Source organism: Leopardus geoffroyi, chromosome A2 (genome assembly GCF_018350155.1).
Source record: "Leopardus geoffroyi isolate Oge1 chromosome A2, O.geoffroyi_Oge1_pat1.0, whole genome shotgun sequence".
In the NCBI taxonomy this organism is placed as follows: domain Eukaryota; kingdom Metazoa; phylum Chordata; class Mammalia; order Carnivora; family Felidae; genus Leopardus; species Leopardus geoffroyi.
The window spans coordinates 70,751,250-70,776,086 of NC_059331.1; the positions used below are offsets into that span (position 1 = coordinate 70,751,250).

General features: G+C 59.2%; 3 long non-coding RNA genes across 3 annotated transcripts; all 3 read left to right on the forward strand.

Moving 5' to 3' along the window:
* Positions 1-196: 196 nt before the first annotated feature.
* LOC123606225 lies at positions 197-3,329 on the forward strand. Its single transcript, XR_006716176.1, has 2 exons — positions 197-2,170; positions 2,901-3,329. It is a non-coding gene; the product is annotated as an uncharacterized LOC123606225 (long non-coding RNA).
* Positions 3,330-8,040: 4,711 nt separating this feature from the next.
* LOC123606227 lies at positions 8,041-10,008 on the forward strand. Its single transcript, XR_006716178.1, has 2 exons — positions 8,041-8,851; positions 9,580-10,008. It is a non-coding gene; the product is annotated as an uncharacterized LOC123606227 (long non-coding RNA).
* A 3,541-nt stretch (positions 10,009-13,549) lies between these two features.
* LOC123606226 lies at positions 13,550-16,687 on the forward strand. Its single transcript, XR_006716177.1, has 2 exons — positions 13,550-15,528; positions 16,259-16,687. It is a non-coding gene; the product is annotated as an uncharacterized LOC123606226 (long non-coding RNA).
* Positions 16,688-24,837: the final 8,150 nt, after the last annotated feature.

Below are 24,837 nucleotides of genomic sequence, written 5' to 3' on the forward strand. Positions count from 1 at the left end.
CACGTGCGACCTTGTCGCTAGGATCCCTACCTTGGCAGCACCGCGACTGAGGCAGGTCCTGGAGGGGGGCTGTGGGTCTCAGCGGCTCCACCTTTAGGCTTCTCCCAGATGGTCTTTCGGGGGCTCCGGGGGGCATCGCATCGCGCTCTGCCCCAGCCAGTGCTGGCACTCCACCGGCGCGGCCAAAGACCGAGTCGCCCGCGAAGCGCGTCCCGCGCCCTGGCCTCTGGCTCCAGGAGCAGCAGGAGCAGCAGGGCCGCCACCCTCCCAGGCTGGAGGCTCATGGCTCCCAGTCTTCTCCACGCGGGGCCCCGCCTGCGCTCCCGCCAGCGCTCCCGCGAGCACTACCGCTACCCCTACCGCCAATGCCATGGCTACCGGGTCGCAGGCGCCAGGCAGCAGCATGTCCCCGGTCGGGGGCTGAGGTGGGCGTCAGTCCCTGGATGGCCCAGACACTTGGGGGCTTGGGGCGGCAGGCGGGCTGGGAGCCCGGACTCACAGCACCGCTGAGCCTCAGCTGTGTCCCTCACCGGGCTCTGGCCCTGGCCCACACGCATGCGCGCACTCGTGCGCGCGCTCCCGCACACCTGCTTGGGCCCAGGATCCAACCGTCCCATCCCCCCACCCCCACCCCCACCCCCCCCGCAGGGGGCACAGCTCCTGGGCGCCAGGGTCTGCACCACCGCACCTCCCTGTGCCCACCAGATGCTCTGACCGACTGCCCGCCAGCCTGACAGCCGGGAGCCAGGCAGAGGGCTCCAGAGACCAGGCCAGTGGGACAGGGCCTGGCAGGTGTCTCCTCCCAAGGTGGACACCTCCCTGTCACCCCTCAAGAGACCCAGGAACCTTTTGCATAGCTGGTTTCCCAGGGAGGTGGCTGGACGTGAACCCAGTGATCCCTCTTGCATCCTAGGCCTCTGTGTTTCTTCTTCACTCTGCCTCACATTCCCGCCAACCGTGGACATCTACAGCCGTGCACCCTCCTCGCTCGGGACCCGTGACCGCAAGGGCAGCCCTACGGGACAGGGAGACGCACTGGGCACACGAGACTCCTTCCACCTCCCTTCTCCTTGAAAGGCCGGTGCTTTTCAGCTCTGCATGCCCTTCCCATGGCCCTACCTGGACTGCACCACCAGCGGTCCCACCCTCAAGTCCACCGTGCCACCGCTGACTGTGGCACGTCCTTCAACTCTGTGGAACCGCCTGTCCACCTCCACTACCTCCCAACCCCCATGTTTTCTTCCCAGTGTGCCTCAGATCCCAAATCCTCCGTGCCATTTTTCTTTTCTTGGGTTTCAATTGCTTTTCAACGTTTCTTTCTTTTGGTGAGAGAGAGAGAGAGAGAGAGAGAGAGAGGCCATCACCCACGCGATTGTGCAGCAAGCATCGACTGAACGTGCAAGGCGTACCAGACCCTGCTGTGGAGGGCCAGTGTGCAGAGGTGGGCAAGGAAACGTATGCCTGAGGATTCAAGGGGAGCCACAGGACTACCGTCCAGGGTGAGGAGGACGAGAGAGACCAAGCAGTCAAGGCTTTCTACGAAAGGAGCATCAAGGGCACGAACCTACGCAGCCCTGGAAGGAGAGCAGGGAGTCACGGACATATGGATCATCGAAGGCCAGTCCCAACGGGCAGCCTTCATCACGTGTCCTCACCTGAGGACTTGCAACGAGGCACCCCCAGACTGGACCTGGTAGAAACAGGACTTACAGCAAAAGCACAAGACTTGTCTGTGGACTTCATGGTCATGGGAAGGACACCATCCCACAAGCCCCACCAAGGGACTCTGGACTCTGGTGACTTGGACTTACTGTGTACCATCAGGACCTGTCAGGACTCTTTCAAGTGCACAAGGGGAAGAGAAAACTAAGCCACAAACCTAGGAGAAGAGAGATGCAAAACCTTTCTCCCCCCAGGGCCAAAGTCAATGATCTCATGCTATACAGATGCAAATGACCTCTGCTAGCATTCCAAAGGTCACCAGTTTTCAGCCTCATTTATCAGTCTCCTACCACAAGGGCATTAGGGTTCCATTGGCTCCATAGGGACCATTTGCCTGCATTCTCCATGGGAGCAGCTTCCTATCCTACCAGAACCCTCACGTGTGTCTCCCTGTCATGGCACGTACGGATAGATACGAGAATGACGTTTCCCTTTCATTTGGAACATTGTGCTGACGCCTCCCTCCTGCCTCTGCGTCTCCACTGAGAAGACTGTTTGGCTCAGTTTACATGCTGTGTGTGTGTGTGTGTGTGTGTGTGTGTGTGTGTATGTGTTTCTGTGTGTGTGTATGTGTGTGTGTGTGTGTGCGCGCGCGTGGGTGTGCATATGCATATACATACACATACACGAATATGTGTACGTATGTGTAGACATGTATGTGTACGTACACAGGTATCCGTATGGACACACAGGTAGACAGATCTATATATAAAGGTAGCGGTTTTTTCTTTTGAAAATACACACTGCCAACTCTGTGGGCCGCCTGGATGACTCAGCTGGGTAATGGTCCGACTTCGGGTCCCGTCAGGCTCTCAGGGTTCCTGAGCTGAGTCGCGCCCAGTGCTCCGTGCTGACAGCTCAGAGCCTGGAACCTGATTCCCTTCTGGGTTTCCTCTCTCTCTCCCTTCCCCTCCCTCGCTTGTGCTCTCTCTGTCTCTCTCGCTTCGTCTCGGACGTGAACATTAAAAAAGAAACAAAAGCATGTGGCTCTGGATCTCGGCTCACGTCACGATCTCACAGTTTGTGAGGCTGAGCCTCCACAAGGAGCCCCACCTCAAGATGGGCGCTAACGATGCGGAGACCGCTGGCCCTCCTCTCTCTCTCCCTCCCTGTCTGCCCTATCCCTGCTCACAGGCACACATGCATGCGTCCACTCTCTCTCCGTCTCTCACAATGAGTGAAAGAAACAAAGAACCTCAAATGATACCACTAAAGGAACACCGTCGAGTTCATTACTACAGCGAATGAATGGCTGTGCCCATGGCCAGCACCTGCCCCGGGCAACGTTCTATTTCCTAGTTGTTCATGTTTCTTCACTCTGGAGACACAGGGAGCTAGAGAGCAAGCCGGCAAGCCAGTGACCGCCAGTGGGGGAGGGGCAGAGTAGCAGAGAGCCAGACACACAGAATCTGAAAACAGGCTCCAGGGCCTGAGCTGTGGGCACAGAGCCCAGCGCAGGCCTGGAACTCAGGAACCGCGAGGGCGTGACCTGAGCCCAAGTCGGAAGCTCAACCCACTGAACCACCCAGGCGCCCGGGGAAGGTTCCATTCAGGAGTCCACTCCATCCATCCCCGCCCATTTCCGCAAGGTCAGAGCCCTTACGACACATGCCACCAGGAAGGATGCTATACAACTGTCCACAACCTGCCCTCTGTCTTCCAAAGAGGCTGCCCTGACGATATCTAGCAAAGAGGGCGCTCTGATCAAAAGGCCCACGGATAAAGGTCATGCCTGCCTCCCCTTAGGGCCTCATGACTCCCCAGGTTCCCCTTGCAGCGCACTTTGTCCCATTGGAAACGTCGTGGCTTGGGGTTCCAAGGTGCCCTGCAGCTGAGCGCAGGCCACCGGGAACGACCTCACCGCAGCTACCTACCAGGAGACAGCTTCGCACCCTTCACCCTTCCTGCAGGCCCTGTGCTCAGGGTCTCCGACCAGCCAGGGCGCAGGACACAAGCAGAGAACGTTAGCATTTGAGGACGCAGAAACGGCCTTGGGGTTCCCCTACTCGGGGACCACGTTCACCACCTGGGCGCCTGCGACGTTGGCAACTGGCACACAGGGCGACGGGGAGTGTGGACCGCACGAAATGAGGGCCCTCGGCCGCTTCTCCTGCAGTTCAGAGGGGGAACTCGCAAAGGTCACCTCAGTCACCAGCTCCCAAGAAGCCTCCCTGCGGAAGGGATGGTGCCATCAACAGCCTGTTCCTCCTTCGAGCCCTGCCTGGGTTTCAGGGGGAGCACAGCACCGGGGGGGAGGGGGGGGCGGGCGGGGGGGGGGTGTCCCAGGAAGGTCCCGCTGACCCATGCCCCCCGCTGTGCCGCCACCCTCGCTAAGAGTCCCGCATGTCACTCTCCAAAGTGTCTCAGGCTGGATGTGAAATGATAGGGTTCCCCGCAGAGAGCGTGACTCAGGCCCTAGAGCCTATTTTGTTGGATTCCCCGTTTCAGGGCACACGCACGTCTCCAAGCCCACCTCTGCCCGCAGGACACGCACGCTAGGTGCAAATGCTTTCCCTGCCTCTCGCCTCTCGACAGGCAGCAGTGGGAAAGCCAGCGGTGCAGCACGCTCACGTGGAGTCCGACTGCCTGGCTTCATGCCTCGAGTCCTCCCGCTTCACAGCAGTGACCCCCGGCACACATTCTTTCACATCTTCCCTTGGAAACACGAACGGGGACGAGAGTCCTTGCCGAGGTACTCTGTGTCGTCAGCATAGATCTCTAAAGTGCTCAGAACAGTGCCTGGAACAGGCTAAGCGCTCTACCAAGGTGGGATAAGACCAACGAAAACAAACACGCATAGGCAGTCCCCTCCCTCGTGGCCAGCACCTAGGGAACTGCTGGGGATGGTGAGGCAGGGGAGGGATCCCTTTCTTCCCCCGACGACGACGACGACGACGACGACGACGACGGTGTCTGGCTCCCCCTCCCTCCTCAGGACTTCCCGCTGGCATCAAGACAACCTCCCTGCCTGATTCTGGGTGGTGCCGGCTAGGAACCCAGTGCCTCAGGGAGAGGCCCTCGCACATCTCCCTGGATACTTGGACGGGCTACAGGTCAACAGACTCTGCCTCCTCCCCTATATGGCAACAGGGACTGCACACCCGTGGAGCCGCTTCAGGACTTGCAAAGCATCAAAGGTGTTCGGACCACAGCCAAGTTTCGAGGACACGCACGCACGCACGGCGACTACTTTACCAAGGAAACCTCTCACGTGGCGAGCTCATGGATCAAGATCCATGCGATGACTTAGGCAGAATAATCACGGTAATCGTGAAGGTAATGATACTCAAGGTCACCATAATCTCCTTCATTCCGGAGAGACACAACTCACCCCTCGGGGACCGAACAGACGCTTAGGAGCCTGAGCTGCTGCTCCAAGTGGCCTACACCACACCATCTTACTGAAAACATAAAGCACCAGTCAGCTCGATATGGAAGTGTGGGAAAGCCTCTGCTCTTAGGCCTTTGCTTTCAGTGAGGTCAAGGTGCTGCCTTCGGGATGTTTTCAGCCTCTCAGACAGGATTGGAACTCTCTAGTGAAATGAGACATTCCCACGCAACAAAACGCATTCCTTGCAAAGAACTGGGTCCCTGACGCGGTCCGGACTCCACACGGGCCACAGCACCACACTCACGCGCACACACTCCCCCCAACAACCGGGGAGAGGTACAACCCATGCAATGAAAGACCCTTTGCTCAAGACCTCATTTCCAAAGGAGGCTGAGAGAGGAGCACTGCCTGCTCCAGTACACATGCACTGGTTTCTAGGGACCCGGTGGGCTCCGAGTCACTTCTCCCTCGTGCTGCCTGGTGAGTCCCGGAGGAGATGTGATTGCCAAGGACTGAAACTCTTGAAACACGGAACGAATGCAGGACAGGAGGCGCTCCACGGAAACGGGAAGCACCACGCCCCACGGTTAGGAAGAACAAAACCCACAAGTCTGCCTTTGACAAGGAGCTTTTCCGTCCACCTTCCTCGCCAGAGTGCGAAGGAGACGTTCCCACCCAACATGTCCCAAAGAGATGACTTTGGACTCCATCCACAACACCCAGTTCTCTTCAGCACACATCTCCACGTAGGAAAGAGTCTGGACCACCCTCTAAAACACAGAAGCGCCACTTATTCCTGGCTCACTGGCTCCGAGTTCATTGATGGAATGCACATTGCCTTCACAAATGAAGAGCTCAACAGGGAGTTGCACTTGCCCTAATCCAGACTCCTACCCCCTAGTCCCATTGACTCCCACGATAGAGGACCCCCTTTGGCCACAAGCGGGGTGAGATCTCCCCCTCCCCATCAGAGGAGGTGCAACTCTGCCACCAGGGGCGGGGCGGGGCGGGGCGGGGCGGGGCTGGGCAGGGCAGGAGAGCAGGTGTGCAGGGGGGAGGCAGGAGGCCTGTGTTCACCTGCTGCTTCCACTCTCAATCCCTTCAACACCGTCCCCTGCTGGCCTCCAGCAACTCAGGCCCACCACCCTGACTCTGCCTGGAATGTTTCTCTGGAATCTCAGGTCCCTTGTACTTCATTTTCACAGGCAGGAATGATTCCTCCTGCTCATGGCTGCGACTTCCCTGGCCCTGCCTTGACACTTTCCCACAACCGCAGGTCCACGCTTTCCTTCCTTCGTTCGTTCCTTCGTTCCTTCGTTCGTTCCCACCTCCACCCGCCAACCACTAACCCAGTCAGACCTCCGTGGGCACTCAGGGCGCCCCCCCTCTCGACCTGAGCCACTCCCCACCGCCTGAGCCTAACCCCCTACTCGATCTTGGGCCCTCCTCCTCCAGGGAACCGGGGTCCAACCCAGAAAGCCCACTCCTGAGGCCTCCAGACCGCAGCCGCAAAGGAGCCCAAGAAGAAGCCCGGTGCACCAGGGACGGGGGGGGGGGTGGGGGGTGGGGGTAGGGGGTCATGGAAGGGGAAGACAGAGAGGGGCAGGGGGGAAGGCCACGTGCGACCTTGTCGCTAGGATCCCTACCTTGGCAGCACCGCGACTGAGGCAGGTCCTGGAGGGGGGCTGTGGGTCTCAGCGGCTCCACCTTTAGGCTTCTCCCAGATGGTCTTTCGGGGGCTCCGGGGGGCATCGCATCGCGCTCTGCCCCAGCCAGTGCTGGCACTCCACCGGCGCGGCCAAAGACCGAGTCGCCCGCGAAGCGCGTCCCGCGCCCTGGCCTCTGGCTCCAGGAGCAGCAGGAGCAGCAGGGCCGCCACCCTCCCAGGCTGGAGGCTCATGGCTCCCAGTCTTCTCCACGCGGGGCCCCGCCTGCGCTCCCGCCAGCGCTCCCGCGAGCACTACCGCTACCCCTACCGCCAATGCCATGGCTACCGGGTCGCAGGCGCCAGGCAGCAGCATGTCCCCGGTCGGGGGCTGAGGTGGGCGTCAGTCCCTGGATGGCCCAGACACTTGGGGGCTTGGGGCGGCAGGCGGGCTGGGAGCCCGGACTCACAGCACCGCTGAGCCTCAGCTGTGTCCCTCACCGGGCTCTGGCCCTGGCCCACACGCATGCGCGCACTCGTGCGCGCGCTCCCGCACACCTGCTTGGGCCCAGGATCCAACCGTCCCATCCCCCCACCCCCACCCCCACCCCCCCCGCAGGGGGCACAGCTCCTGGGCGCCAGGGTCTGCACCACCGCACCTCCCTGTGCCCACCAGATGCTCTGACCGACTGCCCGCCAGCCTGACAGCCGGGAGCCAGGCAGAGGGCTCCAGAGACCAGGCCAGTGGGACAGGGCCTGGCAGGTGTCTCCTCCCAAGGTGGACACCTCCCTGTCACCCCTCAAGAGACCCAGGAACCTTTTGCATAGCTGGTTTCCCAGGGAGGTGGCTGGACGTGAACCCAGTGATCCCTCTTGCATCCTAGGCCTCTGTGTTTCTTCTTCACTCTGCCTCACATTCCCGCCAACCGTGGACATCTACAGCCGTGCACCCTCCTCGCTCGGGACCCGTGACCGCAAGGGCAGCCCTACGGGACAGGGAGACGCACTGGGCACACGAGACTCCTTCCACCTCCCTTCTCCTTGAAAGGCCGGTGCTTTTCAGCTCTGCATGCCCTTCCCATGGCCCTACCTGGACTGCACCACCAGCGGTCCCACCCTCAAGTCCACCGTGCCACCGCTGACTGTGGCACGTCCTTCAACTCTGTGGAACCGCCTGTCCACCTCCACTACCTCCCAACCCCCATGTTTTCTTCCCAGTGTGCCTCAGATCCCAAATCCTCCGTGCCATTTTTCTTTTCTTGGGTTTCAATTGCTTTTCAACGTTTCTTTCTTTTGGTGAGAGAGAGAGAGAGAGAGAGAGAGAGAGAGAGAGAGAGAGGCCATCACCCACGCGATTGTGCAGCAAGCATCGACTGAACGTGCAAGGCGTACCAGACCCTGCTGTGGAGGGCCAGTGTGCAGAGGTGGGCAAGGAAACGTATGCCTGAGGATTCAAGGGGAGCCACAGGACTACCGTCCAGGGTGAGGAGGACGAGAGAGACCAAGCAGTCAAGGCTTTCTACGAAAGGAGCATCAAGGGCACGAACCTACGCAGCCCTGGAAGGAGAGCAGGGAGTCACGGACATATGGATCATCGAAGGCCAGTCCCAACGGGCAGCCTTCATCACGTGTCCTCACCTGAGGACTTGCAACGAGGCACCCCCAGACTGGACCTGGTAGAAACAGGACTTACAGCAAAAGCACAAGACTTGTCTGTGGACTTCATGGTCATGGGAAGGACACCATCCCACAAGCCCCACCAAGGGACTCTGGACTCTGGTGACTTGGACTTACTGTGTACCATCAGGACCTGTCAGGACTCTTTCAAGTGCACAAGGGGAAGAGAAAACTAAGCCACAAACCTAGGAGAAGAGAGATGCAAAACCTTTCTCCCCCCAGGGCCAAAGTCAATGATCTCATGCTATACAGATGCAAATGACCTCTGCTAGCATTCCAAAGGTCACCAGTTTTCAGCCTCATTTATCAGTCTCCTACCACAAGGGCATTAGGGTTCCATTGGCTCCATAGGGACCATTTGCCTGCATTCTCCATGGGAGCAGCTTCCTATCCTACCAGAACCCTCACGTGTGTCTCCCTGTCATGGCACGTACGGATAGATACGAGAATGACGTTTCCCTTTCATTTGGAACATTGTGCTGACGCCTCCCTCCTGGCTCTGCGTCTCCACTGAGAAGACTGTTTGGCTCAGTTTACATGCTGTGTGTGTGTGTGTGTGTGTGTGTGTGTGTGTGTATGTGTTTCTGTGTGTGTGTGTGTGTGTGTGTGTGTGCGCGCGCGTGGGTGTGCATATGCATATACATACACATACACGAATATGTGTACGTATGTGTAGACATGTATGTGTACGTACACAGGTATCCGTATGGACACACAGGTAGACAGATCTATATATAAAGGTAGCGGTTTTTTCTTTTGAAAATACACACTGCCAACTCTGTGGGCCGCCTGGATGACTCAGCTGGGTAATGGTCCGACTTCGGGTCCCGTCAGGCTCTCAGGGTTCCTGAGCTGAGTCGCGCCCAGTGCTCCGTGCTGACAGCTCAGAGCCTGGAACCTGATTCCCTTCTGGGTTTCCTCTCTCTCTCCCTTCCCCTCCCTCGCTTGTGCTCTCTCTGTCTCTCTCGCTTCGTCTCGGACGTGAACATTAAAAAAGAAACAAAAGCATGTGGCTCTGGATCTCGGCTCACGTCACGATCTCACAGCTTGTGAGGCTGAGCCTCCACAAGGAGCCCCACCTCAAGATGGGCGCTAACGATGCGGAGACCGCTGGCCCTCCTCTCTCTCTCCCTCCCTGTCTGCCCTATCCCTGCTCACAGGCACACATGCATGCGTCCACTCTCTCTCCGTCTCTCACAATGAGTGAAAGAAACAAAGAACCTCAAATGATACCACTAAAGGAACACCGTCGAGTTCATTACTACAGCGAATGAATGGCTGTGCCCATGGCCAGCACCTGCCCCGGGCAACGTTCTATTTCCTAGTTGTTCATGTTTCTTCACTCTGGAGACACAGGGAGCTAGAGAGCAAGCCGGCAAGCCAGTGACCGCCAGTGGGGGAGGGGCAGAGTAGCAGAGAGCCAGACACACAGAATCTGAAAACAGGCTCCAGGGCCTGAGCTGTGGGCACAGAGCCCAGCGCAGGCCTGGAACTCAGGAACCGCGAGGGCGTGACCTGAGCCCAAGTCGGAAGCTCAACCCACTGAACCACCCAGGCGCCCGGGGAAGGTTCCATTCAGGAGTCCACTCCATCCATCCCCGCCCATTTCCGCAAGGTCAGAGCCCTTACGACACATGCCACCAGGAAGGATGCTATACAACTGTCCACAACCTGCCCTCTGTCTTCCAAAGAGGCTGCCCTGACGATATCTAGCAAAGAGGGCGCTCTGATCAAAAGGCCCACGGATAAAGGTCATGCCTGCCTCCCCTTAGGGCCTCATGACTCCCCAGGTTCCCCTTGCAGCGCACTTTGTCCCATTGGAAACGTCGTGGCTTGGGGTTCCAAGGTGCCCTGCAGCTGAGCGCAGGCCACCGGGAACGACCTCACCGCAGCTACCTACCAGGAGACAGCTTCGCACCCTTCACCCTTCCTGCAGGCCCTGTGCTCAGGGTCTCCGACCAGCCAGGGCGCAGGACACAAGCAGAGAACGTTAGCATTTGAGGACGCAGAAACGGCCTTGGGGTTCCCCTACTCGGGGACCACGTTCACCACCTGGGCGCCTGCGACGTTGGCAACTGGCACACAGGGCGACGGGGAGTGTGGACCGCACGAAATGAGGGCCCTCGGCCGCTTCTCCTGCAGTTCAGAGGGGGAACTCGCAAAGGTCACCTCAGTCACCAGCTCCCAAGAAGCCTCCCTGCGGAAGGGATGGTGCCATCAACAGCCTGTTCCTCCTTCGAGCCCTGCCTGGGTTTCAGGGGGAGCACAGCACCGGGGGGGAGGGGGGGGCGGGCGGGGGGGGGGTGTCCCAGGAAGGTCCCGCTGACCCATGCCCCCCGCTGTGCCGCCACCCTCGCTAAGAGTCCCGCATGTCACTCTCCAAAGTGTCTCAGGCTGGATGTGAAATGATAGGGTTCCCCGCAGAGAGCGTGACTCAGGCCCTAGAGCCTATTTTGTTGGATTCCCCGTTTCAGGGCACACGCACGTCTCCAAGCCCACCTCTGCCCGCAGGACACGCACGCTAGGTGCAAATGCTTTCCCTGCCTCTCGCCTCTCGACAGGCAGCAGTGGGAAAGCCAGCGGTGCAGCACGCTCACGTGGAGTCCGACTGCCTGGCTTCATGCCTCGAGTCCTCCCGCTTCACAGCAGTGACCCCCGGCACACATTCTTTCACATCTTCCCTTGGAAACACGAACGGGGACGAGAGTCCTTGCCGAGGTACTCTGTGTCGTCAGCATAGATCTCTAAAGTGCTCAGAACAGTGCCTGGAACAGGCTAAGCGCTCTACCAAGGTGGGATAAGACCAACGAAAACAAACACGCATAGGCAGTCCCCTCCCTCGTGGCCAGCACCTAGGGAACTGCTGGGGATGGTGAGGCAGGGGAGGGATCCCTTTCTTCCCCCGACGACGACGACGACGACGACGACGACGACGACGGTGTCTGGCTCCCCCTCCCTCCTCAGGACTTCCCGCTGGCATCAAGACAACCTCCCTGCCTGATTCTGGGTGGTGCCGGCTAGGAACCCAGTGCCTCAGGGAGAGGCCCTCGCACATCTCCCTGGATACTTGGACGGGCTACAGGTCAACAGACTCTGCCTCCTCCCCTATATGGCAACAGGGACTGCACACCCGTGGAGCCGCTTCAGGACTTGCAAAGCATCAAAGGTGTTCGGACCACAGCCAAGTTTCGAGGACACGCACGCACGCACGGCGACTACTTTACCAAGGAAACCTCTCACGTGGCGAGCTCATGGATCAAGATCCATGCGATGACTTAGGCAGAATAATCACGGTAATCGTGAAGGTAATGATACTCAAGGTCACCATAATCTCCTTCATTCCGGAGAGACACAACTCACCCCTCGGGGACCGAACAGACGCTTAGGAGCCTGAGCTGCTGCTCCAAGTGGCCTACACCACACCATCTTACTGAAAACATAAAGCACCAGTCAGCTCGATATGGAAGTGTGGGAAAGCCTCTGCTCTTAGGCCTTTGCTTTCAGTGAGGTCAAGGTGCTGCCTTCGGGATGTTTTCAGCCTCTCAGACAGGATTGGAACTCTCTAGTGAAATGAGACATTCCCACGCAACAAAACGCATTCCTTGCAAAGAACTGGGTCCCTGACGCGGTCCGGACTCCACACGGGCCACAGCACCACACTCACGCGCACACACTCCCCCCAACAACCGGGGAGAGGTACAACCCATGCAATGAAAGACCCTTTGCTCAAGACCTCATTTCCAAAGGAGGCTGAGAGAGGAGCACTGCCTGCTCCAGTACACATGCACTGGTTTCTAGGGACCCGGTGGGCTCCGAGTCACTTCTCCCTCGTGCTGCCTGGTGAGTCCCGGAGGAGATGTGATTGCCAAGGACTGAAACTCTTGAAACACGGAACGAATGCAGGACAGGAGGCGCTCCACGGAAACGGGAAGCACCACGCCCCACGGTTAGGAAGAACAAAACCCACAAGTCTGCCTTTGACAAGGAGCTTTTCCGTCCACCTTCCTCGCCAGAGTGCGAAGGAGACGTTCCCACCCAACATGTCCCAAAGAGATGACTTTGGACTCCATCCACAACACCCAGTTCTCTTCAGCACACATCTCCACGTAGGAAAGAGTCTGGACCACCCTCTAAAACACAGAAGCGCCACTTATTCCTGGCTCACTGGCTCCGAGTTCATTGATGGAATGCACATTGCCTTCACAAATGAAGAGCTCAACAGGGAGTTGCACTTGCCCTAATCCAGACTCCTACCCCCTAGTCCCATTGACTCCCACGATAGAGGACCCCCTTTGGCCACAAGCGGGGTGAGATCTCCCCCTCCCCATCAGAGGAGGTGCAACTCTGCCACCAGGGGCGGGGCGGGGCGGGGCGGGGCGGGGCTGGGCAGGGCAGGAGAGCAGGTGTGCAGGGGGGAGGCAGGAGGCCTGTGTTCACCTGCTGCTTCCACTCTCAATCCCTTCAACACCGTCCCCTGCTGGCCTCCAGCAACTCAGGCCCACCACCCTGACTCTGCCTGGAATGTTTCTCTGGAATCTCAGGTCCCTTGTACTTCATTTTCACAGGCAGGAATGATTCCTCCTGCTCATGGCTGCGACTTCCCTGGCCCTGCCTTGACACTTTCCCACAACCGCAGGTCCACGCTTTCCTTCCTTCGTTCGTTCCTTCGTTCCTTCGTTCGTTCCCACCTCCACCCGCCAACCACTAACCCAGTCAGACCTCCGTGGGCACTCAGGGCGCCCCCCCTCTCGACCTGAGCCACTCCCCACCGCCTGAGCCTAACCCCCTACTCGATCTTGGGCCCTCCTCCTCCAGGGAACCGGGGTCCAACCCAGAAAGCCCACTCCTGAGGCCTCCAGACCGCAGCCGCAAAGGAGTCCAAGAAGAAGCCCGGAGCACCAGGGACGGGGGGGGGGGGGGGGGGGGTGGGGGTAGGGGGTCATGGAAGGGGAAGACAGAGAGGGGCAGGGGGGAAGGCCACGTGCGACCTTGTCGCTAGGATCCCTACCTTGGCAGCACCGCGACTGAGGCAGGTCCTGGAGGGGGGCTGTGGGTCTCAGCGGCTCCACCTTTAGGCTTCTCCCAGATGGTCTTTCGGGGGCTCCGGGGGGCATCGCATCGCGCTCTGCCCCAGCCAGTGCTGGCACTCCACCGGCGCGGCCAAAGACCGAGTCGCCCGCGAAGCGCGTCCCGCGCCCTGGCCTCTGGCTCCAGGAGCAGCAGGAGCAGCAGGGCCGCCACCCTCCCAGGCTGGAGGCTCATGGCTCCCAGTCTTCTCCACGCGGGGCCCCGCCTGCGCTCCCGCCAGCGCTCCCGCGAGCACTACCGCTACCCCTACCGCCAATGCCATGGCTACCGGGTCGCAGGCGCCAGGCAGCAGCATGTCCCCGGTCGGGGGCTGAGGTGGGCGTCAGTCCCTGGATGGCCCAGACACTTGGGGGCTTGGGGCGGCAGGCGGGCTGGGAGCCCGGACTCACAGCACCGCTGAGCCTCAGCTGTGTCCCTCACCGGGCTCTGGCCCTGGCCCACACGCATGCGCGCACTCGTGCGCGCGCTCCCGCACACCTGCTTGGGCCCAGGATCCAACCGCCCCATCCCCCCACCCCCACCCCCCACCCCCCCCGCAGGGGGCACAGCTCCTGGGCGCCAGGGTCTGCACCACCGCACCTCCCTGTGCCCACCAGATGCTCTGACCGACTGCCCGCCAGCCTGACAGCCGGGAGCCAGGCAGAGGGCTCCAGAGACCAGGCCAGTGGGACAGGGCCTGGCAGGTGTCTCCTCCCAAGGTGGACACCTCCCTGTCACCCCTCAAGAGACCCAGGAACCTTTTGCATAGCTGGTTTCCCAGGGAGGTGGCTGGACGTGAACCCAGTGATCCCTCTTGCATCCTAGGCCTCTGTGTTTCTTCTTCACTCTGCCTCACATTCCCGCCAACCGTGGACATCTACAGCCGTGCACCCTCCTCGCTCGGGACCCGTGACCGCAAGGGCAGCCCTACGGGACAGGGAGACGCACTGGGCACACGAGACTCCTTCCACCTCCCTTCTCCTTGAAAGGCCGGTGCTTTTCAGCTCTGCATGCCCTTCCCATGGCCCTACCTGGACTGCACCACCAGCGGTCCCACCCTCAAGTCCACCGTGCCACCGCTGACTGTGGCACGTCCTTCAACTCTGTGGAACCGCCTGTCCACCTCCACTACCTCCCAACCCCCATGTTTTCTTCCCAGTGTGCCTCAGATCCCAAATCCTCCGTGCCATTTTTCTTTTCTTGGGTTTCAATTGCTTTTCAACGTTTCTTTCTTTTGGTGAGAGAGAGAGAGAGAGAGAGAGAGAGAGAGAGGCCATCACCCACGCGATTGTGCAGCAAGCATCGACTGAACGTGCAAGGCGTACCAGACCCTGCTGTGGAGGGCCAGTGTGCAGAGGTGGGCAAGGAAACGTATGCCTGAGGATTCAAGGGGAGCCACAGGACTACCGTCCAGGGTGAGGAGGACGAGAGAGACCAAGCAGTCAAGGCTTTCTACGAAAGGAGCATCAAGGGCACGAACCTACGCAGCCCTGGAAGGAGAGCAGGGAGTCACGGACATATGGATCATCGAAGGCCAGTCCCAACGGGCAGCCTTCATCACGTGTCCTCACCTGAGGACTTGCAACGAGGCACCCCCAGACTGGACCTGGTAGAAACAGGACTTACAGCAAAAGCACAAGACTTGTCTGTGGACTTCATGGTCATGGGAAGGACACCATCCCACAAGCCCCACCAAGGGACTCTGGACTCTGGTGACTTGGACTTACTGTGTACCATCAGGACCTGTCAGGACTCTTTCAAGTGCACAAGGGGAAGAGAAAACTAAGCCACAAACCTAGGAGAAGAGAGATGCAAAACCTTTCTCCCCCCAGGGCCAAAGTCAATGATCTCATGCTATACAGATGCAAATGACCTCTGCTAGCATTCCAAAGGTCACCAGTTTTCAGCCTCATTTATCAGTCTCCTACCACAAGGGCATTAGGGTTCCATTGGCTCCATAGGGACCATTTGCCTGCATTCTCCATGGGAGCAGCTTCCTATCCTACCAGAACCCTCACGTGTGTCTCCCTGTCATGGCACGTACGGATAGATACGAGAATGACGTTTCCCTTTCATTTGGAACATTGTGCTGACGCCTCCCTCCTGGCTCTGCGTCTCCACTGAGAAGACTGTTTGGCTCAGTTTACATGCTGTGTGTGTGTGTGTGTGTGTGTGTGTGTGTGTGTGTGTGTTTCTGTGTGTGTGTATGTGTGTGTGTGTGTGTGCGCGCGCGTGGGTGTGCATATGCATATACATACACATACACGAATATGTGTACGTATGTGTAGACATGTATGTGTACGTACATAGGTATCCGTATGGACACACAGGTAGACAGATCTATATATAAAGGTAGCGGTTTTTTCTTTTGAAAATACACACTGCCAACTCTGTGGGCCGCCTGGATGACTCAGCTGGGTAATGGTCCGACTTCGGGTCACGTCAGGCTCTCAGGGTTCCTGAGCTGAGTCGCGCCCAGTGCTCCGTGCTGACAGCTCAGAGCCTGGAACCTGATTCCCTTCTGGGTTTCCTCTCTCTCTCCCTTCCCCTCCCTCGCTTGTGCTCTCTCTGTCTCTCTCGCTTCGTCTCGGACGTGAACATTAAAAAAGAAACAAAAGCATGTGGCTCTGGATCTCGGCTCACGTCACGATCTCACAGCTTGTGAGGCTGAGCCTCCACAAGGAGCCCCACCTCAAGATGGGCGCTAACGATGCGGAGACCGCTGGCCCTCCTCTCTCTCTCCCTCCCTGTCTGCCCTATCCCTGCTCACAGGCACACATGCATGCGTCCACTCTCTCTCCGTCTCTCACAATGAGTGAAAGAAACAAAGAACCTCAAATGATACCACTAAAGGAACACCGTCGAGTTCATTACTACAGCGAATGAATGGCTGTGCCCATGGCCAGCACCTGCCCCGGGCAACGTTCTATTTCCTAGTTGTTCATGTTTCTTCACTCTGGAGACACAGGGAGCTAGAGAGCAAGCCGGCAAGCCAGTGACCGCCAGTGGGGGAGGGGCAGAGTAGCAGAGAGCCAGACACACAGAATCTGAAAACAGGCTCCAGGGCCTGAGCTGTGGGCACAGAGCCCAGCGCAGGCCTGGAACTCAGGAACCGCGAGGGCGTGACCTGAGCCCAAGTCGGAAGCTCAACCCACTGAACCACCCAGGCGCCCGGGGAAGGTTCCATTCAGGAGTCCACTCCATCCATCCCCGCCCATTTCCGCAAGGTCAGAGCCCTTACGACACATGCCACCAGGAAGGATGCTATACAACTGTCCACAACCTGCCCTCTGTCTTCCAAAGAGGCTGCCCTGACGATATCTAGCAAAGAGGGCGCTCTGATCAAAAGGCCCACGGATAAAGGTCATGCCTGCCTCCCCTTAGGGCCTCATGACTCCCCAGGTTCCCCTTGCAGCGCACTTTGTCCCATTGGAAACGTCGTGGCTTGGGGTTCCAAGGTGCCCTGCAGCTGAGCGCAGGCCACCGGGAACGACCTCACCGCAGCTACCTACCAGGAGACAGCTTCGCACCCTTCACCCTTCCTGCAGGCCCTGTGCTCAGGGTCTCCGACCAGCCAGGGCGCAGGACACAAGCAGAGAACGTTAGCATTTGAGGACGCAGAAACGGCCTTGGGGTTCCCCTACTCGGGGACCACGTTCACCACCTGGGCGCCTGCGACGTTGGCAACTGGCACACAGGGCGACGGGGAGTGTGGACCGCACGAAATGAGGGCCCTCGGCCGCTTCTCCTGCAGTTCAGAGGGGGAACTCGCAAAGGTCACCTCAGTCACCAGCTCCCAAGAAGCCTCCCTGCGGAAGGGATGGTGCCATCAACAGCCTGTTCCTCCTTCGAGCCCTGCCTGGGTTTCAGGGGGAGCACAGCACCGGGGGGGAGGGGGGGGGCGGGCGGGGGGGGGGTGTCCCAGGAAGGTCCCGCTGACCCATGCCCCCCGCTGTGCCGCCACCCTCGCTAAGAGTCCCGCATGTCACTCTCCAAAGTGTCTCAGGCTGGATGTGAAATGATAGGGTTCCCCGCAGAGAGCGTGACTCAGGCCCTAGAGCCTATTTTGTTGGATTCCCCGTTTCAGGGCACACGCACGTCTCCAAGCCCACCTCTGCCCGCAGGACACGCACGCTAGGTGCAAATGCTTTCCCTGCCTCTCGCCTCTCGACAGGCAGCAGTGGGAAAGCCAGCGGTGCAGCACGCTCACGTGGAGTCCGACTGCCTGGCTTCATGCCTCGAGTCCTCCCGCTTCACAGCAGTGACCCCCGGCACACATTCTTTCACATCTTCCCTTGGAAACACGAACGGGGACGAGAGTCCTTGCCGAGGTACTCTGTGTCGTCAGCATAGATCTCTAAAGTGCTCAGAACAGTGCCTGGAACAGGCTAAGCGCTCTACCAAGGTGGGATAAGACCAACGAAAACAAACACGCATAGGCAGTCCCCTCCCTCGTGGCCAGCACCTAGGGAACTGCTGGGGATGGTGAGGCAGGGGAGGGATCCCTTTCTTCCCCCGACGACGACGACGACGACGACGACGACGACGGTGTCTGGCTCCCCCTCCCTCCTCAGGACTTCCCGCTGGCATCAAGACAACCTCCCTGCCTGATTCTGGGTGGTGCCGGCTAGGAACCCAGTGCCTCAGGGAGAGGCCCTCGCACATCTCCCTGGATACTTGGACGGGCTACAGGTCAACAGACTCTGCCTCCTCCCCTATATGGCAACAGGGACTGCACACCCGTGGAGCCGCTTCAGGACTTGCAAAGCATCAAAGGTGTTCGGACCACAGCCAAGTTTCGAGGACACGCACGCACGCACGGCGACTACTTTACCAAGGAAACCTCTCACGTGGCGAGCTCATGGATCAAGATCCATGCGATGACTTAGGCAGAATAATCACGGTAATCGTGAAGGTAATGATACTCAAGGTCACCATAATCTCCTTCATTCCGGAGAGACACAACTCACCCCTCGGGGACCGAACAGACGCTTAGGAGCCTGAGCTGCTGCTCCAAGTGGCCTACACCACACCATCTTACTGAAAACATAAAGCACCAGTCAGCTCGATATGGAAGTGTGGGAAAGCCTCTGCTCTTAGGCCTTTGCTTTCAGTGAGGTCAAGGTGCTGCCTTCGGGATGTTTTCAGCCTCTCAGACAGGATTGGAACTCTCTAGTGAAATGAGACATTCCCACGCAACAAAACGCATTCCTTGCAAAGAACTGGGTCCCTGACGCGGTCCGGACTCCACACGGGCCACAGCACCACACTCACGCGCACACACTCCCCCCAACAACCGGGGAGAGGTACAACCCATGCAATGAAAGACCCTTTGCTCAAGACCTCATTTCCAAAGGAGGCTGAGAGAGGAGCACTGCCTGCTCCAGTACACATGCACTGGTTTCTAGGGACCCGGTGGGCTCCGAGTCACTTCTCCCTCGTGCTGCCTGGTGAGTCCCGGAGGAGATGTGATTGCCAAGGACTGAAACTCTTGAAACACGGAACGAATGCAGGACAGGAGGCGCTCCACGGAAACGGGAAGCACCACGCCCCACGGTTAGGAAGAACAAAACCCACAAGTCTGCCTTTGACAAGGAGCTTTTCCGTCCACCTTCCTCGCCAGAGTGCGAAGGAGACGTTCCCACCCAACATGTCCCAAAGAGATGACTTTGGACTCCATCCACAACACCCAGTTCTCTTCAGCACACATCTCCACGTAGGAAAGAGTCTGGACCACCCTCTAAAACACAGAAGCGCCACTTATTCCTGGCTCACTGGCTCCGAGTTCATTGATGGAATGCACATTGCCTTCACAAATGAAGAGCTCAACAGGGAGTTGCACTTGCCCTAATCCAGACTCCTACCCCCTAGTCCCATTGACTCCCACGATAGAGGACCCCCTTTCGCCACAAGCGGGGTGAGATCTCCCCCTCCCCATCAGAGGAGGTGCAACTCTGCCACCAGGGGCGGGGCGGGGCGGGGCGGGGCGGGGCTGGGCAGGGCAGGAGAGCAGGTGTGCAGGGGGGAGGCAGGAGGCCTGTGTTCACCTGCTGCTTCCACTCTCAATCCCTTCAACACCGTCCCCTGCTGGCCTCCAGCAACTCAGGCCCACCACCCTGACTCTGCCTGGAATGTTTCTCTGGAATCTCAGGTCCCTTGTACTTCATTTTCACAGGCAGGAATGATTCCTCCTGCTCATGGCTGCGACTTCCCTGGCCCTGCCTTGACACTTTCCCACAACCGCAGGTCCACGCTTTCCTTCCTTCGTTCGTTCCTTCGTTCCTTCGTTCGTTCCCACCTCCACCCGCCAACCACTAACCCAGTCAGACCTCCGTGGGCACTCAGGGCGCCCCCCCTCTCGACCTGAGCCACTCCCCACCGCCTGAGCCTAACCCCCTACTCGATCTTGGGCCCTCCTCCTCCAGGGAACCGGGGTCCAACCCAGAAAGCCCACTCCTGAGGCCTCCAGACCGCAGCCGCAAAGGAGCCCAAGAAGAAGCCCGGAGCACCAGGGACGGGGGGGGGGTGGGGGGGGGGGGTAGGGGGTCATGGAAGGGGAAGACAGAGAGGGGCAGGGGGGAAGGCCACGTGCGACCTTGTCGCTAGGATCCCTACCTTGGCAGCACCGCGACTGAGGCAGGTCCTGGAGGGGGGCTGTGGGTCTCAGCGGCTCCACCTTTAGGCTTCTCCCAGATGGTCTTTCGGGGGCTCCGGGGGGCATCGCATCGCGCTCTGCCCCAGCCAGTGCTGGCACTCCACCGGCGCGGCCAAAGACCGAGTCGCCCGCGAAGCGCGTCCCGCGCCCTGGCCTCTGGCTCCAGGAGCAGCGGGAGCAGCAGGGCCGCCACCCTCCCAGGCTGGAGGCTCATGGCTCCCAGTCTTCTCCACGCGGGGCCCCGCCTGCGCTCCCGCCAGCGCTCCCGCGAGCACTACCGCTACCCCTACCGCCAATGCCATGGCTACCGGGTCGCAGGCGCCAGGCAGCAGCATGTCCCCGGTCGGGGGCTGAGGTGGGCGTCAGTCCCTGGATGGCCCAGACACTTGGGGGCTTGGGGCGGCAGGCGGGCTGGGAGCCCGGACTCACAGCACCGCTGAGCCTCAGCTGTGTCCCTCACCGGGCTCTGGCCCTGGCCCACACGCATGCGCGCACTCGTGCGCGCGCTCCCGCACACCTGCTTGGGCCCAGGATCCAACCGCCCCATCCCCCCACCCCCACCCCCCACCCCCCCCGCAGGGGGCACAGCTCCTGGGCGCCAGGGTCTGCACCACCGCACCTCCCTGTGCCCACCAGATGCTCTGACCGACTGCCCGCCAGCCTGACAGCCGGGAGCCAGGCAGAGGGCTCCAGAGACCAGGCCAGTGGGACAGGGCCTGGCAGGTGTCTCCTCCCAAGGTGGACACCTCCCTGTCACCCCTCAAGAGACCCAGGAACCTTTTGCATAGCTGGTTTCCCAGGGAGGTGGCTGGACGTGAACCCAGTGATCCCTCTTGCATCCTAGGCCTCTGTGTTTCTTCTTCACTCTGCCTCACATTCCCGCCAACCGTGGACATCTACAGCCGTGCACCCTCCTCGCTCGGGACCCGTGACCGCAAGGGCAGCCCTACGGGACAGGGAGACGCACTGGGCACATGAGACTCCTTCCACCTCCCTTCTCCTTGAAAGGCCGGTGCTTTTCAGCTCTGCATGCCCTTCCCATGGCCCTACCTGGACTGCACCACCAGCGGTCCCACCCTCAAGTCCACCGTGCCACCGCTGACTGTGGCACGTCCTTCAACTCTGTGGAACCGCCTGTCCACCTCCACTACCTCCCAACCCCCATGTTTTCTTCCCAGTGTGCCTCAGATCCCAAATCCTCCGTGCCATTTTTCTTTTCTTGGGTTTCAATTGCTTTTCAACGTTTCTTTCTTTTGGTGAGAGAGAGAGAGAGAGAGAGAGAGAGGCCATCACCCACGCGATTGTGCAGCAAGCATCGACTGAACGTGCAAGGCGTACCAGACCCTGCTGTGGAGGGCCAGTGTGCAGAGGTGGGCAAGGAAACGTATGCCTGAGGATTCAAGGGGAGCCACAGGACTACCGTCCAGGGTGAGGAGGACGAGAGAGACCAAGCAGTCAAGGCTTTCTACGAAAGGAGCATCAAGGGCACGAACCTACGCAGCCCTGGAAGGAGAGCAGGGAGTCACGGACATATGGATCATCGAAGGCCAGTCCCAACGGGCAGCCTTCATCACGTGTCCTCACCTGAGGACTTGCAACGAGGCACCCCCAGACTGGACCTGGTAGAAACAGGACTTACAGCAAAAGCACAAGACTTGTCTGTGGACTTCATGGTCATGGGAAGGACACCATCCCACAAGCCCCACCAAGGGACTCTGGACTCTGGTGACTTGGACTTACTGTGTACCATCAGGACCTGTCAGGACTCTTTCAAGTGCACAAGGGGAAGAGAAAACTAAGCCACAAACCTAGGAGAAGAGAGATGCAAAACCTTTCTCCCCCCAGGGCCAAAGTCAATGATCTCATGCTATACAGATGCAAATGACCTCTGCTAGCATTCCAAAGGTCACCAGTTTTCAGCCTCATTTATCAGTCTCCTACCACAAGTGCACTAGGGTTCCATTGGCTCCATAGGGACCATTTGCCTGCATTCTCCGTGGGAGCAGCTTCCTATCCTACCAGAACCCTCACGTGTGTCTCCCTGTCATGGCACGTACGGATAGATACGAGAATGACGTTTCCCTTTCATTTGGAACATTGTGCTGATGCCTCCCTCCTGGCTCTGCGTCTCCACTGAGAAGACTGTTTGGCTCAGTTTACACGCTGTGTGTGTGTGTGTGTGTGTGTGTGTGTGTGTGTGTGTGTGTGTATGTGTTTCTGTGTGTGTGTGTGTGTGCGCGCGCGTGGGTGTGCATATGCATATACATACACATACACGAATATGTGTACGTATGTGTAGACATGTATGTGTACGTACATAGGTATCCGTATGGACACACAGGTAGACAGATCTATATATAAACGTAGCAGTTTTTTCTTTTGAAGATACACACTGCCAACTCTGTGGGCCGCCTGGATGACTCAGCTGGGTAATGGTCCGACTTCGGGTCCCGTCAGGCTCTCAGGGTTCCTGAGCTGAGTCGCGCCCAGTGCTCCGTGCTGACAGCTCAGAGCCTGGAACCTGATTCCCTTCTGGGTTTCCTCTCTCTCTCCCTGCCCCTCCCTCGCTTGTGCTCTCTCTGTCTCTCTCGCTTCGTCTCGGACGTGAACATTAAAAAAGAAACAAAAGCATGTGGCTCTGGATCTCGGCTCACGTCACGATCTCACAGCTTGTGAGGCTGAGCCTCCACAAGGAGCCCCACCTCAAGATGGGCGCTAACGATGCGGAGCCCGCTGGCCCTCCTCTCTCTCTCTCCCTCCCTGTCTGCCCTATCCCTGCTCACAGGCACACATGCATGCGTCCAGTCCACTCTCTCTCCGTCTCTCACAATGAGTGAAAGAAACAAAGAACCTCAAATGATACCACTAAAGGAACACCGTCGAGTTCATTACTACAGCGAATGAATGGCTGTGCCCATGGCCAGCACCTGCCCTGGGCAACGTTCTATTTCCTAGTTGTTCATGTTTCTTCACTCTGGAGACACAGGGAGCTAGAGAGCAAGCCGGCAAGCCAGTGACCGCCAGTGGGGGAGGGGCAGAGTAGCAGAGAGCCAGACACACAGAATCTGAAAACAGGCTCCAGGGCCTGAGCTGTGGGCACAGAGCCCAGCGCAGGCCTGGAACTCAGGAACCGCGAGGGCGTGACCTGAGCCCAAGTCGGAAGCTCAACCCACTGAACCACCCAGGCGCCCGGGGAAGGTTCCATTCAGGAGTCCACTCCATCCATCCCCGCCCATTTCCGCAAGGTCAGAGCCCTTACGACACATGCCACCAGGAAGGATGCTATACAACTGTCCACAACCTGCCCTCTGTCTTCCAAAGAGGCTGCCCTGACGATATCTAGCAAAGAGGGCGCTCTGATCAAAAGGCCCACGGATAAAGGTCATGCCTGCCTCCCCTTAGGGCCTCATGACTCCCCAGGTTCCCCTTGCAGCGCACTTTGTCCCATTGGAAACGTCGTGGCTTGGGGTTCCAAGGTGCCCTGCAGCTGAGCGCAGGCCACCGGGAACGACCTCACCGCAGCTACCTACCAGGAGACAGCTTCGCACCCTTCACCCTTCCTGCAGGCCCTGTGCTCAGGGTCTCGGACCAGCCAGGGCGCAGGACACAAGCAGAGAACGTTAGCATTTGAGGACGCAGAAACGGCCTTGGGGTTCCCCTACTCGGGGACCACGTTCACCACCTGGGCGCCTGCGACGTTGGCAACTGGCACACAGGGCGACGGGGAGTGTGGACCGCACGAAATGAGGGCCCTCGGCCGCTTCTCCTGCAGTTCAGAGGGGGAACTCGCAAAGGTCACCTCAGTCACCAGCTCCCAAGAAGCCTCCCTGCGGAAGGGATGGTGCCATCAACAGCCTGTTCCTCCTTCCAGCCCTGCCTGGGTTTCAGGGGGAGCACAGCACCGGGGGGGAGGGGGGGGCGGGCGGGGGGGGGTGTGTCCCAGGAAGGTCCCGCTGACCCATGCCCCCCGCTGTGCCGCCACCCTCGCTAAGAGCCCCGCATGTCACTCTCCAAAGTGTCTCAGGCTGGATGTGAAATGATAGGGTTCCCCGCAGAGAGCGTGACTCAGGCCCTAGAGCCTATTTTGTTGGATTCCCCGTTTCAGGGCACACGCACGTCTCCGAGCCCACCTCTGCCCGCAGGACACGCACGCTAGGTGCAAATGCTTTCCCTGCCTCTCGCCTCTCGACAGGCAGCAGTGGGAAAGCCAGCGGTGCAGCACGCTCACGTGGAGCCCGACTGCCTGGCTTCATGCCTCGAGTCCTCCCGCTTCACAGCAGTGACCCCCGGCACACACTCTTTCACATCTTCCCTTGGAAACACGAACGGGGACGAGAGTCCTTGCCGAGGTACTCTGTGTCGTCAGCATAGATCTCTAAAGTGCTCAGAACAGTGCCTGGAACAGGCTAAGCGCTCTACCAAGGTGGGATAAGACCAACGAAAACAAACACGCATAGGCAGTCCCCTCCCTCGTGGCCAGCACCTAGGGAACTGCTGGGGATGGTGAGGCAGGGGAGGGATCCCTTCCTTCCCCCGACGACGACGACGACGACGACGACGACGACGACAGTGTCCGGCTCCCCCTCCCTCCTCAGGACTTCCCGCTGGCATCAAGACAACCTCCCTGCCTGATTCTGGGTGGTGCCGGCTAGGAACCCAGTGCCTCAGGGAGAGGCCCTCGCACATCTCCCTGGATACTTGGACGGGCTACAGGTCAACAGACTCTGCCTCCTCCCCTAT